Source organism: Bidens hawaiensis, unplaced genomic scaffold (assembly GCF_021521415.1).
Source record: "Bidens hawaiensis isolate Kalapana, Puna unplaced genomic scaffold, B.hawaiensis_p1.1 tig00036526_1, whole genome shotgun sequence".
NCBI classification, from domain to species: Eukaryota; Viridiplantae; Streptophyta; class Magnoliopsida; order Asterales; family Asteraceae; genus Bidens; species Bidens hawaiensis.
The window spans coordinates 141,941-158,208 of NW_027496384.1; the positions used below are offsets into that span (position 1 = coordinate 141,941).

The 16,268-nt window shown below is 33.1% G+C and overlaps 2 long non-coding RNA genes across 2 annotated transcripts; one reads left to right on the forward strand and one right to left on the reverse strand.

The window, feature by feature from the left end:
* Positions 1-6,861: 6,861 nt before the first annotated feature.
* Positions 6,862-7,324, forward strand: LOC143588604 (uncharacterized). Its single transcript, XR_013145136.1, has 3 exons — positions 6,862-6,973; positions 7,057-7,110; positions 7,206-7,324. It is a non-coding gene; the product is annotated as an uncharacterized LOC143588604 (long non-coding RNA).
* A 3,618-nt stretch (positions 7,325-10,942) lies between these two features.
* Positions 10,943-14,860, reverse strand: LOC143588605 (uncharacterized). The gene is made up of 4 exons (XR_013145137.1): positions 14,714-14,860; positions 13,649-13,739; positions 11,226-11,288; positions 10,943-11,044 (listed from the first exon to the last, which is right to left on the reverse strand). It is a non-coding gene; the product is annotated as an uncharacterized LOC143588605 (long non-coding RNA).
* Positions 14,861-16,268: the final 1,408 nt, after the last annotated feature.

The following is a 16,268-nucleotide window of genomic DNA, read 5'->3' on the forward strand; positions in this document are numbered from 1 at the left end:
ACCTTAATTTTAACACCAAAAAACATATATGTGTAGTAATGTATAAAAAAAAACCATTGCCCCTGCCGATGGTGCGGCTCGCACACCCTCAAAGCCTCCCATAATAATAAATGACTTTGTACATTTCTGTCTATAAACATTATATATATTGGTCTAAGAAACTATTTACCTGAAATGTGTAATATATTTTTTAACATGTATATAACAAAATGAATGTTTCGAGAGGAAACAAGTGAAATTTGTTGCAACCTCGTATCCCGTCATCACACACGTAGTAAAAGAGTATGTTTTCAACAAATAGATACGGAGTACCATTAAATTGACTATATTTTCTGGAAAACCTAATCAATATTTGATAATGATTTATACAATTCAAATTTATGTATTTGAAAGTCAATAAGCCATGTTAAAAGATATGGGGTTAGCCTACTTGAGAAACGCACATGTCTACTAGAGGAGAGATCCCATGTATAAACTGAACAAGAAAGTATATTATTTGTATAAAGTAGATTATGAGTGCAAGTGTGCAACATTTATCGTTCGAAAGTAAAAAAAAGGCCGTATTAGATAATAATAATTATTATAAATGAGAACCAGACAATTTTCAAAAAGGCTGTATTCAATAATAATAATTATAAATGAGAACAATTATAATAATTATAAATGAGAACAAGACAATTTTCTTCTTGTAGAATTAAAGTTATAATAAAATTAACTGTAGATCTTTCTTGTAGAGTTAATGCTATAGAAATATGAGTTTTTTTTCTAAAAATAGTGTTTGTGAAAAAATATTTACTAAATAGTATTTACTAAATAGGTGTTCATTGAAAAATATTTATCAAAGTAGTGTTTTGATAAACCTTTTGTTTTCACTCTTAATTTTATTGAATAAAATCAAAATGGACCATGTTTTGTCTCTTTTATCCTTTTATTTTAAAAAGTAATGTTGATTTAACTTGAAAACAAATAATATTTTTATATAATCATGAATCGCCTCTTACTTTTTACCCAATAGTATTATCTTCTAGATAAGCGATAAGGATATATTATTAGAATGTTTTTGGCAACAGATAGTTATGAAAAACAATTATATGTAGTACAATTATTGCAATACTTTTTTAGTATTAAAATATTCAGCTATAACTTTTAATATTACAAACTTATAGATTAAAATTTTTTATTCAAAATTGAACACTTAAAATGACACATTTACTTTATTTTTAAGCTCATATAAAAAAATCTCGATGCATGCACTTTATAAATCATCTAAATTTACAAATGTATATGATTTTAAGTATATAAAAAATTAATTTTCTTCAACTGTAAAACGAAATAAAAAAACATGTAAGTTCTAAAAACACTATTTATGCTTTATATTAGAAAGCGTTTCTTAAAAAAAACTATTTAAAACCCGATTTTTTAAAGTCTCAAATTTAAAAATATGTTATTAATTTTTTAATAAAGATGATTTTCATTTAAACATCAAAAAAGGATTTTCTTAAAAAAACGATTTTCTTTGCTAAGCAAAAACTTTTAACAAATTTAAACATTTTGTAACTTTTCTTTATCAAAGGAAGATTTTTTAAATACAAAAAAAATAACCTATTGATATTTTTTTAATGGGAAAGAGGTTTTATGATAGAGAAAACGAAGTAAACGAAAACTTTTAGTTATGATATTTTTAATAGAAAAACTATTAGAAGTACATTTTTTATTAGAAAAATTATTAAAAACACATCTTTTTTTAATAAGATTTGTTGTTTGTTTTGAAAAAAGCGGTTATATTCGTAGTAATAAATAAGTTTTAAAAAGACCAAAATGTTTTTTTTAGTTTTTTATTTAACCTTTCCTAGATAACAAATTTTAATAATAAAAGTTACTATTTTATTTAAAATGGAAATAGGAGTGAGAAACAAAAAGTTTGTCAAACACTATTTTGGTAATTATTTTATGTTGAACACCTATTTGGTAAATAATTTTTTCACCAACACTACTTTGGGAAAAAACTCATAAAAATATGGTAGCGTTTGGTATGCATGAATGAGAGGCGGAATGAAATGGACCAATATGATTGAATGAAAAAAAAATGTGTTTGATTGGTCAATGTAATGGAATCACCCAATACCATGTCTATTCTATTCCCTCTAAAACACCTCAAATTCATTGCATCCATCCCCCTTGTTTCTTTTTTCATTTCATCCATGTTTCACACTATATCACCTCCACCACCCTCCAACCACTACTACCCATTGCCCTCTCACCACCACCACCACCCACTTCCCCCTCCGCCGCCCGCCGCCACCACCACCCGCCTTCTCTGCCCAACACCACCACCCACCCCCGCCTACCATCGACGTGCATCATCGTCACCACCGCCTACCATCGTCGTCCACCACCACCGCCTACACCAACCACCCACCACCGCTTACCATTGTCACCCACAACCGCCACCACCAACCATCGCTCGCGGCCATCACCACCGCCCGCCACCAGCCACTTACTATTGCCACCGCCACCACCACCACCACCCCCACCCACTATCACCACCACCAATCGCTCTTGCACATCGCCACCGCCGCCCACCATCGCCTACCATCGTCGTCCACCACCGCCCGCTACCAGCCACTACTTACTATTTCCACCGCTACCACCACCCACTATCACCACCGCCAATCGCTCCCACCCATCGCCACCAGCGCCCACCACCCCCCACCACCATTACTGCTCGTCGCCTACCACCATCCCACCTTTACTCACTACCATTTTTATTTTATTATGGCTTTTTCTTGCTTACCAAAAACTAAAAGTTAATAATTAATGTCATTCCACATGGTAACCAAACATGTCAATGGAATGGTAATGATCAATTCCATTACCTCGTCCATTCCATTACTTCGCTCATTGCATTCCATCGCCTATTCTATTAATTACCTCATACTAAACAGAATTGTTTATCTAAAAATAAAGGGATATTGGTTTTTAATAATCAAAACTTTTACCTGTTGGTAGATATACTCTCAACTTTGATTTGTTACCAACCACTTCCAACTTTCACCCTATTTGTTTCTTGCACTCCCGAACTTAACGAACCCTAACTTTTTTAGTATTTTTGCTGACGTGGCATTGTTCTTGCTGATGTGGCATTGTTTTTGCTAACGTGGCACTTTCTAAAGAAATAATAATAAAAACTAATAATAATAATCATCTCACCCAAAACTTACTTTGTCTCCATCTTCTTCCTCACACCCAACCACCACCTTCAAAACACACCACCATCGCCACGCTCGCCGGAGTTCAACGACGACAAGCCTTCAACCATCTTCTTCAGCTCGCCAGTCTCGTGCAGTTGCTTCACCTCCTCCGCTCCTCCGACGTACCGGCCGCCAATGAAAACTTTAGGTAACGTCAGTTTCATATATTCTGGCGAATCTTCGCCGCACTCCACCGTCGTGATTTCGTGAAGTTTTTCAACTCGATGAACTGTGAGTCCATTGAGAGATCTCGTTCGTTGATTGAGACACGAAAACCTTTCAGAATCGATCATACTGTCCGGAAAGCCTTGAACTTTGATCGGACCACACAGAGGCTCGTCATGTACACAATAACTCATCCTCCCGGAATCGGAATCAGGCGGTCAGGTTTCGTCAATTTCTTCGTAGCCATGGATTTCACCGGAGCTAGGGTTTGCTTGGTGGAGAAGGTGCCTGTGAGTTTGGTAGCGAGGTGGACACGAAGGAAGATTGATGATAGTCTTCTAGCGGTTGCCGGAGAGCATGTCCTTCTTGGTGGTCTGTGGTGGTAGCTTCCGCATGATAGAGATGACAATGTGTTTTGAAAGTGGTGGTTGGGTGTAAGGAAAAAGATGGAGACAAAGTGGGTTTTGGGTGTGATTATTATTATTATTATTATTAGTTTTTATTATTATTTCAGTCGAAAGTGCCAGGTCAACAAAAACACTGCCACATCAGCAAGAACAATGCCACGTCAGAAAAAAAACTAACGGAGTTAGGATTCGTTAAGTTCGAGAGTGCTAGAAACAAATAGGATGAAAGTTGGGAGTGCTTGGTAACAAATCAAAAGTTGGGAGATATATCTACCAACGGGTGAAAGTTGGGAGTATTAAAAACCAATGGTAAAGTTAAAATACAAAGGAGAATAAAAATGAGAAGAATGGGAAGAAATCAAGTCCATTGATCATTGATTTGAATGGCTGAGATTAATTTAATAAATAAAAATGGATGGAAATGGCATGAAGGTAATAACTCACCTTTGTTGACTTTCTCTCTCCACATGCAAAGCACATGCCAATCCCCCCATCATTTTAAAATGTCCACAACTTTTTCGTACGACATTTTTTTAAAAGTCACCATAATAATAAGCGTTTTTTTATCTTTAATATGAGTATTATATTGTTATAAAAAAATAAAAAAAAATAATGGGTTTTTTAATTGTGTATTTTTTGTTGTTCATTGTGTAATTGTGTAATATGTTGTTTTCATTGTGTTTTACGTTTCAAGTCATTGTGTTATATATATTCACCATTGTGTCTTACGTTTTAGGCCATTGTGTTATACATATTCACCATTGTGTTTTTTTTTCATTTCGGTCGGTTTCGGTATATGCTCGGTTTCGAATTCTCGGTTTTTTCGGTTTCAGTGTTGTTTTGTTTTAGTCAGTTTTTTCGATTTCATTCCGTTTTTTTTGTTTCGTTTCGTTTCGATTTATTTGTTTTATTTTGGTCGGCTTCGTTTCAGTTTTTTTTTGTTTCGTTTTGGTAAGCTTTTTGATTGCATTTCGCTTTTTTTTTTGTTTCGTTTTGGTCAGTTTTTCGGTTTCATATCGGTTTTTTGTATCGTTTTGGTCGTTTTTCTATTTCGGTTTAGTTTCATTTCAGTTTTTTTGTTTCGTTTGGTCGGTTCGGTGATTTTGATTAGTTTTGGTCCAGTTTTTAAATTTCATTTAGTTTTGGTCAGTTTTTCAGTTTCAATTTGGTTTTTTGTTTCGTTGCGGTCGTTTTTCTATTTCGGTTCAGTTTCGTTTCGGTTTTTTTGTTTCGCTTTGGTCGGTTCAGTGTTTTTGTTTTTTTTGTCAGGTTTTAGTTGCATTTCGCTTTTTGTTTGTTTCGTTTTGGTCGTTTTTCTATTTTGGTTCAGTTTTGTTTTGTTTCGGTCGATTCGTTGTGTTTGTTTCGTTTTGGTCGGTTCGGTGTTTTTGTTTTATTTTGGTCCGCTTTTCAGTTGCATTTCGTTTTTTTTTTGTTTCGTTTTGGTTATCTTTTCGGTTTCATATCGGTTTTTTTGTTTCGTTTTGGTCGTTTTTCTATTTCGATTCAATTTTGTTTCGGTTTGGTCGATTCGGTGTTTTTGTTTAGTTTTGGTTAGCTTTTCGGTTGCATTTCGCTTTTTTTGTTTCGTTTTGGCCAGTTTTTCGGTTTCATTCCCGTTTTTTTTGTTTCGTTTTGGTCGTTTTTCTATTTCGGTTCAGTTTTGTTTTTGTTTCGTTTTTGTCAATTCGGGGTTTTTGTTTCGTTTTGATCGTTTTTTGGGTTTCTGATGAGTTTTGTTTCGCACGTGATAGTTTGGGTATTTTGAATTAGATAAATTTTGGATACTTGGATATTTTGTTTTGACCCATTTTAACCTATGAATGAAACTCACTTGTATATTTCCAACCCATCCTGACCCACTTGAAGAATTTTTATGATCCAACCTAACCCATTTTACTTTTAAAATTTATCTATCTTAACCCAAAACAATTCATTTGGGTTGGGTTTGCCACCCTTATTTATATGCATGTACCCTATATATATTGACAGGCAAACATCAACAACTTGCACAAAAACGTAAACAAATCTAGTATATGCACAAAATAATGTACAGCAAAAGCTTGTTGTTCATTGTTCTTTTCATTATCTTTTGTGTACCTTTAGCTATATCCCAAGAAGTTGGTAAGCTCCTAAAATGATTTACTTCAACGTCATAGATTTCTTTTCTTTTCTATGCGATTGTTTGATTGTATATGTTAAGGCCACTTATATATATATATATATGCTATTTATTGTGGATCAGATGATGAACACGAATTCACATATGACGTGAACAGTCCAAATGGCCCGAATCATTGGGGTGAGATTCATCCTGAGTGGAGCATGTGTAACATTGGAGACATGCAATCACCAATTGATCTCACTCATAAAAGGGTTCATGTCACATCCAAATTGGGAAGACTTGATCGAGACTATAAACCCGCTAACACGACGGTTGTTAATCGGGGCCATGATATGATGGTAAGCAAGCATGCATGCACAAATTTAACCTTCATAATCTTAAGATGACATTTGATAACTTATTTTGAATATATACAGTTGAGATGGATAGGGGGAGCCGGGCATATTCATATAAATGGAACTGAATATCAGCTTAATCAAGCACACTGGCACACACCTACTGAACACACCATCAATGGCAGAAGGTATCAACATATCTTTTAGAACAAACTTAGAATTCATCTCCACAGTTCACCTTAATTTATTAGCAAGAAGCTAATTAACTTTTCATCTAACGGCAATATTATTTCTTACATACATAGATTTAATCTTGAGCTACACTTAGTTCATCAAAGTATAGACGGAAAGGTTGCCGTTGTTGGAATCTTATACAAAATTGGTCATGCCGATTCATTTTTAACAACGGTATGTTAGTAAGCATTTCTTTTCACCAATACTACAATCACCTATATAAAGTTGTGATATCTCTTTATATTTAAGTCTCATAATTTTTCGTATTTTCTTCAAAATCTGTGATCAGATGGAACCATATTTAAAAGCATTGGCATCTACAAGAGATGTTGAAAAAACGTGGGAATAATAGACCCCCAACAAATAAAGATCGGGAGTAGAAAATACTATCGATATATTGGCTCACTTACTACTCCACCATGCGACCAAAATGTTACTTGGACCATTGTTCGAAAGGTATGAAAATATTTACCATACAAACTCTAACATATGTAAGGAATTTGATTACTAAAAGACTTTTCAACTTCATTATTTCGCAGGTGAGGACGGTTTCACGAGAGCAATTGCGTATAATCCGTGATGCAGTCCATGATGTGAGCTTTACATATATGTTCTATCATAAGTTGCTATTTTGTATACCTTTGATATAAAATTACTTGTGTGTTAATTATAGCCTGTTGTGTAACAGGAAGCAGATGCTAACGCGAGACCTGTTCAAGCCTTAAATAATCGTTGGTTGAAGCTTTACAGGCCAGATGACGATGAATCTAATTAGGGTTCCACATGATTTATTTGCACGTTGCAACATGATCCACACATATTTATATATTTATTGTTGATTTTCAATATTAATAATTGGTTTATGTTTCTCTTTATTTTTTCTTTCCGGGTTGTATGATTTTTTTGTATACTAAGTGATTATTTAAATTACACAAATAAATAATAATGATGCATATTGTTACATATATATTTCGGAAAGTTTTTTATTATGGTAAACGAGTCATAACAATAAACGAAAAACATGTCCGATTTATTCCAAGTGAAAAATAATTAACATTAGAATTTATAGCGGTTTTCATGATCTTATAGTGTGAATTTAAATTTCTCTGTTTTCGTGTTTAGCTCGATCATTATACATTTAAAATAATTTAAAGGCATTTGTTATTAATTTAGATAGGTGATTAGCTTTACTTGTTTACCAACTAAGTTATTCTATGTAAACCAATTTATAAGCTCAAATTAATGAATAAAACTCCATTATAGGCTCGATCAATAGGTCCGCTCAAACGAAAATTACAGGCTAACACGTACATCAAATACTGTGGATGCCAAGTGAACCTTCCTTTTTACCAACGCTGCTTTGGTTGGAGTTAGTTCAAATTTTAAAAGTCATTTATGAAAATATTACAAAAAAATGGACATGCAAATGTCACTATTGGTGAAGGTCGTATTATTATTAGATATTATTGTTTTTTTTTTTATTTGATCTTTTTCTATAATTTGAGCTTCCGGTTTTCATCCCCTCTAACTGCGTGGGAGTATGGACTATATTATTATCGACATTATTAGTGTGAGCCTACCAACCCACCTAAGATTGCTAGAACTTTGTCATATTAATTAATCTCTATATTGTATGACAATCTTAAGCAATAAACATCTAGTATTACCATTGTCTTACATATTGAACAAGATAAAGAAGTCCCAATTAAAGTACGAAATTCAGTTACTTCTTCCAATACCAACCGTCTCTTGATCACACACAATCAAGCTAGATTCAAGAAAAGGCAATGTCGACTTTTTTTAAGACGTATGTCGTGGTAGCAATGTGTCTCTCCCAAAGAAACATAACCTCATTACCCAAGTTTGAATCTCTCTCAAAAGGTGTTATTCATATTTCAGAGCCCCCATAAGGAAACCCAAAACAAAAAATGTCTAACCATCCCCACCAAAGTGATGATGGCAAAGACAATGTTGACTTGAATCCCTCGATTAGGTTTATCAAGTACGTGCATTGAAAGTTTCTATTTTAATTGTTTTAAATTTTGTCCATATAACTTTGTTTACCGTACAAGAAAACTCAAAACATAAATTTTCTATCAGTAAATATTTCCACAATAATTAAATAATGATTCAATAACATGTTTAATTTAAAAAGTTGGTAAATGCTTTGATTTATCAATGGTTTTACCATTCCACTTTCATATTTTCCGTTGTCATATATTATATATTACTCCTTCGTCCCAATTTAAATGTCCTAGTTTGACTTTTCAAGTCTTTCTTTAGCAACTTTGACCGTAAATATTTTTGTTCGTGTCATATAATACTTGATGAAAATTATATTAGTGTAAAATACATTTAAAACCCAATTCATTTATATCTTTTACATCAAATATTATATAACACAAACAATAATATTGTCGGTCAAAGTTAAACAAAAAAGACCGAAAATGTCAAACTAGGACATTTAAATTGGGACGGAGGTAGTATGATATTGAAAACAAACACCTTTTTTAAGTTAAAATTTTTATAAATATTGATTAAAATGATATACATTGAAGTGTCTTGTATATTAAAATGAAGAGTTACAGCCATTTGTCATCCCACTACAAGAATTATGTAAGTCATACACTTAAATACTTAATACAGTTCATGCAAACGTACACATATATAGGTAGTAAAAATAATAAACACTAGGTTAGTAGTTAGTGTATCACACGGACGAAAATTAATAAATTCGTCAGGTAAAGGTTAACATATATGATTGTTTATTTGAATAAATATAAAATTATAAATTTATGTGTAAAGATGATTTTAAGTAAATATATTTTTTTTGTATATAGAAGAAACTAGCTTTTGAACCCGTGTATTACACGAGTTTTGTCAGATAACCAAAATTTACACTACTAGAAAAATAGGCATTTGCGACAGTCTTTTCAGTCGCAAATGCCCTGTTGCGACCATTTTGCTACCGAAAATGCAATCGAAATACACTGGTCGCAATTGCCTTATTGCGACCATTTTGCGACTGCTGTTACAATTGCGACTACTATTACTGTCGCAAAATTTGCAACCACTGCCGCAGTCGCAAATCTTGCGACTACTGCTGCGGTCGCAAATCTAGCTACCCCTGTCGCCGTCGCAAATCTAGCTACCACTGCAGTGGTCGCAATTTTTGTAACCACTAATGTGATCGCAAATCTTGTAACCACTGGTGTGGTCGCAAATCTTGTGACTATAAGGTTTGCAGCTGTCTTTTGGTCGCAATGCAATAGTAATTTTTTTTGCAAAAATATTAGAAAACTTATACACACACACATATTTACAAAATAATATAAACTAGTATTTCAAACCCCCGCAACGAATCGTAAACAAAGACTAAAGACATCCAAATGTTAATGAAATCCAATGAAATCTGTCGTTTATAACAATAGAGACTTCATATACAAAAACAAAACTACCCTACACGCTTTATCACCACCACCAATCTAGATGGAAGAACAAATGATCTGAAATGCAGCCAAAAAAGTAGTTAGTTGATACACTAACCGGTTGAATTCATAATGCAAGTCATTAATGTTTTAAATAAATTATGCATTTTTTTCAAACCATAATCAAATATTGGTACGATTGATGGTGGCATACATGAACTTTGGAGGCTTGTCGATGCCATGGTCCTCGCATGAGAATCCGCTTTGGTTTCCCTTTTGTAAGTGCATCGTTTTCAAGCAGTCGGTTGAAAACAAATGTTTTAAAGAAGTAATCAGGTTTTGGCAATAAATTTTTATAAAAATTAAAAGTAATGTCGCATCCTTAAAAAATATTAGTTTGTGTTTGACCAGTGTTAATTTTGGCCCGTTTGACCAAAGCCTATTATGAGCCGTTTGACTGAATACTAAGATGCTAAAAATTTTATCTTTTATTTTTTTTTAAGATGTGCTTCTATTTCATTTATCAAAAATGAAAATGTGTAATAATCAAGCTGGTGTTGTACTGATTACTGTAAAGTGAGGTTACTTACCTGGATAGTGATTTTCTTTGGTAATTGCCTGTTCTTGACGGTTTAGTTTTGTCTTCTGCAACTCAGCCAATGAAATCTGCATATATTCGACCATGCGTTGTGATGAAGCGCGGTAAATACATCACATGTTCAAAAGATAAGAAAGTCCTACATGGCAAAGTTTTGGATACAAATATAAAACATCAATCCGGTAGTGTAGTCAAAAGTTAAAATGATACAACTAAAAAGTGTTTTATCACAATGTTACAACCTACCTATTAACCTAAGAATATTGATACAATTAAAAAGTAACTTAATTTGTGAAGCTTAAAAGACAGAAGTTACAAGTATATAATATATACAAAATAAAAGCCCCAAGATTCCCATTGTTTTGACTCGCAATCCCATTAATAATGCAAAAGTTTACTTGTTAATGTAAACTTGTCAACCAAGCTGACTCAAATTAGGCTGTAAAGCTGCCGACTAAACACCGAGTCACAATCATCATCCGATCAACGATGGACCAGAATCTGCAACCACAACAGCGAAAACTGACTAAAAGGTTGCAGTAAAGACACTTGCTAAAAACAGAATGACAACAGGCAGCTGCCACTGCCCTGGCAGTTTGGTTCCCTATACAGTACAACACTAAATGTTGATTAACAGTATTATAACGTGAAGGTTATTTTAATAAATTATATCACTGCTTACTTTTGGTTTGGGTGGCTCTAACAATTGTGTCCTTAGACAAAACATGCATCCATAACAAAACCTCTGTAAATTCACTAAAATTAGAAATTCAAAAGCACATATATTTAAGTTCCTTGATATAAAATACAATATAGGTTTAAGATAAACTAGACTATGAAACAGGAAAACAAGATCAAATATTTGCCATCAAAAGGCAGTCAACTATATATATGTAATAAGATGAGTTCAAGTAAAGATATGCATTACAAAAAATCAAGAATTTAAAAACTTATATCAATAGAGCAAAAATATGAGTTTATATGTTAAATGTAAGATACTTGTTGAAAAACATGTGGCCATGGTATGAGAAGAGCATGGCATTTTGCAACAAGAGCATTACACACTCGAGATAACATCAAAAAATAAATTTACAAATATATATAGTATTCCTAAATCAAAAATGTCAACAGTCAATGATTGATTAGTGAGAAACAAAGATGGCTACAAACCTAATCTTATAGATGATTGATCTTTGAGTCTAATTTCTGACCTCCGTCAAGGTCTATAATTAATATACTAGTAGGAGAGCCTGCGCTTTGCAACTTTTTAAGATGATCTACTAATTAATTAACGTACCAATTCACAATAACTCTGACCGTATTCATTGACCATGTTTTTGAACATCAGATACAGTTTAAAAGAAACACCTATTTACTGCATTATAAACTTTTTCTACATTGGTATGGTTTTTGGAAATAACTAATTATTTTTAGTTGTATTAACTTTTTAAAAAGTGTAAAGAGTTTTTTGAAACAACTAATTATTTTTAACTAATAAGAATAAAGCTTTTTTCAGATTGCTGAAGTAGATGGAACTTAATAATTAGTTTTGCAATTTGAACTGATAAATCACTAAAATGCCTCTCTACACTATTTACACCTAAACTGCCCTTGCAACAAAACTATTGTAGCAAAAATAAGTTGACCAGGTTGTACTATTCGAGTGCAACTTTTCAATCTACAAAACAATTGATAACGGGTAAGAAATAAGACCTTAAATGAGTTGTAAACTGGTAATGGATCTTTGACTTATAACCAAACTGTAAACGGGTTGTAATAAACAGGTTACAAACGATTTGTAAACGAGCCGATGACTTATAATCAAACTACAAATAGGCTGTAATAAGCAGGTTATAAGTGAGTTGTAAACGAGCCGATGGTATATAATCATATTATTAACAGGCTATAACTAAATATAATCTAGCCAACCCGTTTGCAGCTTGTCTAAAACGAATTATAATCTCAAACAACCAGTTACTAAGCACACCTTTTGATCCTAAACTGATTATTATGAAAACTAAAGTGATAGTTGGTGTTATAAACTCCGCTTCAATCGACTAACCAAACTGTGAAATCAAACAAAGATAATTACAACGGACAACCCGGGATACAGATTCACCACCCGAATTGTAACCGAAGAGCAAAACGAACCCGTAACAAGATACAGACTCACCACCTGTCACGAGTAGGTATCCAAAGTTCACCTCTCAAGTTGCTAAGCTTGAGATAGCAATGGAATATTTAGCCTTCCAATAGGGAAAAACCAAATTAAAACATAATAAACCTTCTGCCATTTCATTCATTAGGTTCAAAAACATATAGAACAAATAAAAAGAAAACTGCCCACGTTCCTAGCCTTTAGTGGATTAAAATACTAACTACCTACTCACTAAAATAACAAGAAATGGAAACCCACTATTACGGATAATAATAATAATAATAATAATAAAAGATTAAAAACTGAAAATACTAAATTTGGGCAATGATGGAAACGTGGGATGCAACTGCATGAGTTTGTGTTTTTTAGCCACTTTTGCATGTGTACAATCCAACCCAGCTGATCCAACTCGTGGACCCGTTTTCTGCTGACCCGGATAACCCGTCTTCGGTGATATCGGCTAGTGACCCAACGGCTCTCGAATTTGAATCTCCTATGAGGTTGCTATCAGTTTGACTTTCACAAGTCAAACTGTCAAACTATAAACGGGCTGCAATAAACCGTTTACAGCGGGGTTGTAATTAACATGTTACAGATGAGTTGTAAACGGGCCCATGGTATATAATCATACTATTAACGGGCTGTGACAAACATGTTTAACGAGTTATAAATTGATACTAGGTATTTGACTAGGCCTATGCAAGTAAAGTGTAAGACCCATGAAACCACTTAAATATTATAGTTTGCATTCATAATCATACCTATTAAAATTATTGGTAAAGGAGAATTAGTTTTAGATCTAGCGGTTCGTGATCTACTGGTCTTTAGTTCATATGCAATTAGGATAGTCAACTTGTTTTTTGAGTTCCTAAACTGATTTTGTTAATAAATAAAATAGCCAAATATCATATATTTATGCATATAACAGGTAAGGGTGAGTTGCATACCTTGTGCAAGCAAAGTAGTAGAGAAAACGCACTTCAATTGTCGACTCGTACAGTTTAAACACGTATTTGAATCAATACTTCTATTTCCTCCCTATAACGATAGAAAAGGAAAATAATTAATAAGAATAACAACATTGCTGAATAATATTGTGCTATTGAACTATAAGCATGCATATAAAGATGGCTAAACTATTAGTACATAAATATGTAATCAAACATGGGCATGACAGTTACAAGACAAAACCAAGGTTTAAATGAGCATGCTGCTTTACTTCTTCATTTTCGATCAGTTGCCAGAAAAAGTAAATGAACAAATACGAACATGCTCCGTAGTATTCACTCGATTCGTTTAAAAGCCTTATCTAAATCATCTAAATAAGACCATTTAGAACGTTTTATGCATTAAAAACATACGTTTACCTGTTTCCGGCATGTTTGACCAATTCGACTCGTTTGAGATTATAAGCAACCCAAAAAAATGCTTCAGATTAAAAACACAGTGTTCGACAATTATTGATCACCATAATCTCTTGTTAATGATTAATTAAATCCTAACCTAGACAGATTGCTAAAAAACATATGCTTTATCTCACTTATAATCTGTTAGGCATTTCACCGAACACTTGGTGAGCGGCATCAATCCCTTCTATTCTCTAGGATCAATTAATCATCAAAATCACCCCCAAAAACCACTAAATGACTCGTATAAAGTTATAAAACCCTAGAATCATATCCAACAACCACTGAATAACAAGATTTATCTCTAAAACCCTAGAATGCGAAAATAATAGACGAAAATCAATTCAGATTCAGTTTAGATCCAACAATCACTAAATCATTACAAATCAATCAGCTACAACACATATTACGTGATTATAGAAACGTATCTTCATAAAATCATTACAAATAACTAATTAGCAATCTAACCTAACCGAAAAACCTACCAATAGCCGGCACGACTGAGAATTTAACCGATATAACCTAATCGTTAATACTAACAATCAATCGAAATCCATGGCAACTAATTGGTAAAAAGTAATGAGAAAACGAACAGGACGAATTAACCGATGAAGCGGCAGCGGAGACCGTCAGAGTGATGTTATCTTGCAGCGTAGATCGCCGGAGTGATGTTAACGGCAGCAGATGAGCGGAGATTTATGATCGTCGCGACGGACTGACAGGAGAGATGTTCAACAGAGATTGCAAACGAGCCCTTTAGAAATAAACTTTTTAATAGTTTAATAATTTACCCCTATATGTTTTAGAAATAAACTTTACAGAATTTTTTATTTAAAAATCTGCCGCCTGGGTCACGGTTGTAAAAACTTTCATCCCATATAAAAACTCCAACCGCAAAATAAGCGGTTGCAAAAACTCCGACCGTCTAGCCATTAAAAATAAACGGTTGCAAAAACTCCAACCGCAAAATAAATGGTTGCAAAAATTCCGACCACCTAGCGACCGCAAATAAACGGTTGCAAAAGCTCCGACCACAAAATAAACGGTTGCAAAAACTCTGACCGCCTAGCGACCGAATATAAACGGTTGGAAAAACTCCGACCGCAAAATAAACGGTTGCAAAAACTCCGACCGCCTAGCCACCGAAAATAAAAGGTTGCAAAAACTCCGACCGCAAAATAAACGGTTGCAAATATTCCAACCACCTAGCTACCGGAAATAAACAGTTGCAAAATCTCCGACCGCAAAATAAACGGTTACAGAAACTTCGACCGCTTAGCTACCGCTACGCTTGATTGTCATTTTCGGTAGCAATTTTGCTAAATCGGTCGCTAACTTTGCTACCATTTTTTTCGGTAGCAAATTTTGGTAGCAATTGCTCAATTTTCTAGTAGTGTTAGGTATTTAACCATACGTAATTTACGGATTTTGTTTTGAATTTATAAATTTATAATTAAATATTATTACACACACTTCAAAATATTACATATTTAAATTTTACATTTTCTTAAGATTGAAATAATGTTTTACGATAACATGAAATCAATTATTGGTACCTAAATATATTAAAGATGTTTTGTATATTCAATACGGATGTAAGTTAAATAGTGTTTTACAAATTGTAAGATTATAACGAAATTTGAAGTACGTACACACATAACTAAATATTTGTTATAAACAAACGTCACTAATTAATATACGATAATGGTTTGTTACTCATTATTTAACTAATTTAATAACTCACTGTTTGATTTTAAAATTATTATAGATATTCAATGATTTATATGTTTCTTTTTTAAATTATGGTCAAACTTTATATATCTAATAGTAAAATTAGGTGTATGAGTTAGTAAAAATTATTATGATTTAAATACATTTTTTTTTTCATATGAGTTACAACTAATGGAATTTTTTTGTATTAAACCAATGCATTTTATAGTAGTGGTAGAAACCATATTAGAGATAACAAGTCTTACAATTTCAAATACTCCAATACCTAAGGGTTCTCTTGCTACATCGCCTAATCTTTTATGTGGTTAAAGTATGAAAGCGTTTAAAACCTGAACGTTTTAATTTATAATCAGGAAAGAGATTTACGAATGCCTAAAATGTAGAAAAGCGCAAAACTAAATTGTGAGTTTAAGTTTTATTTAGAGAAACT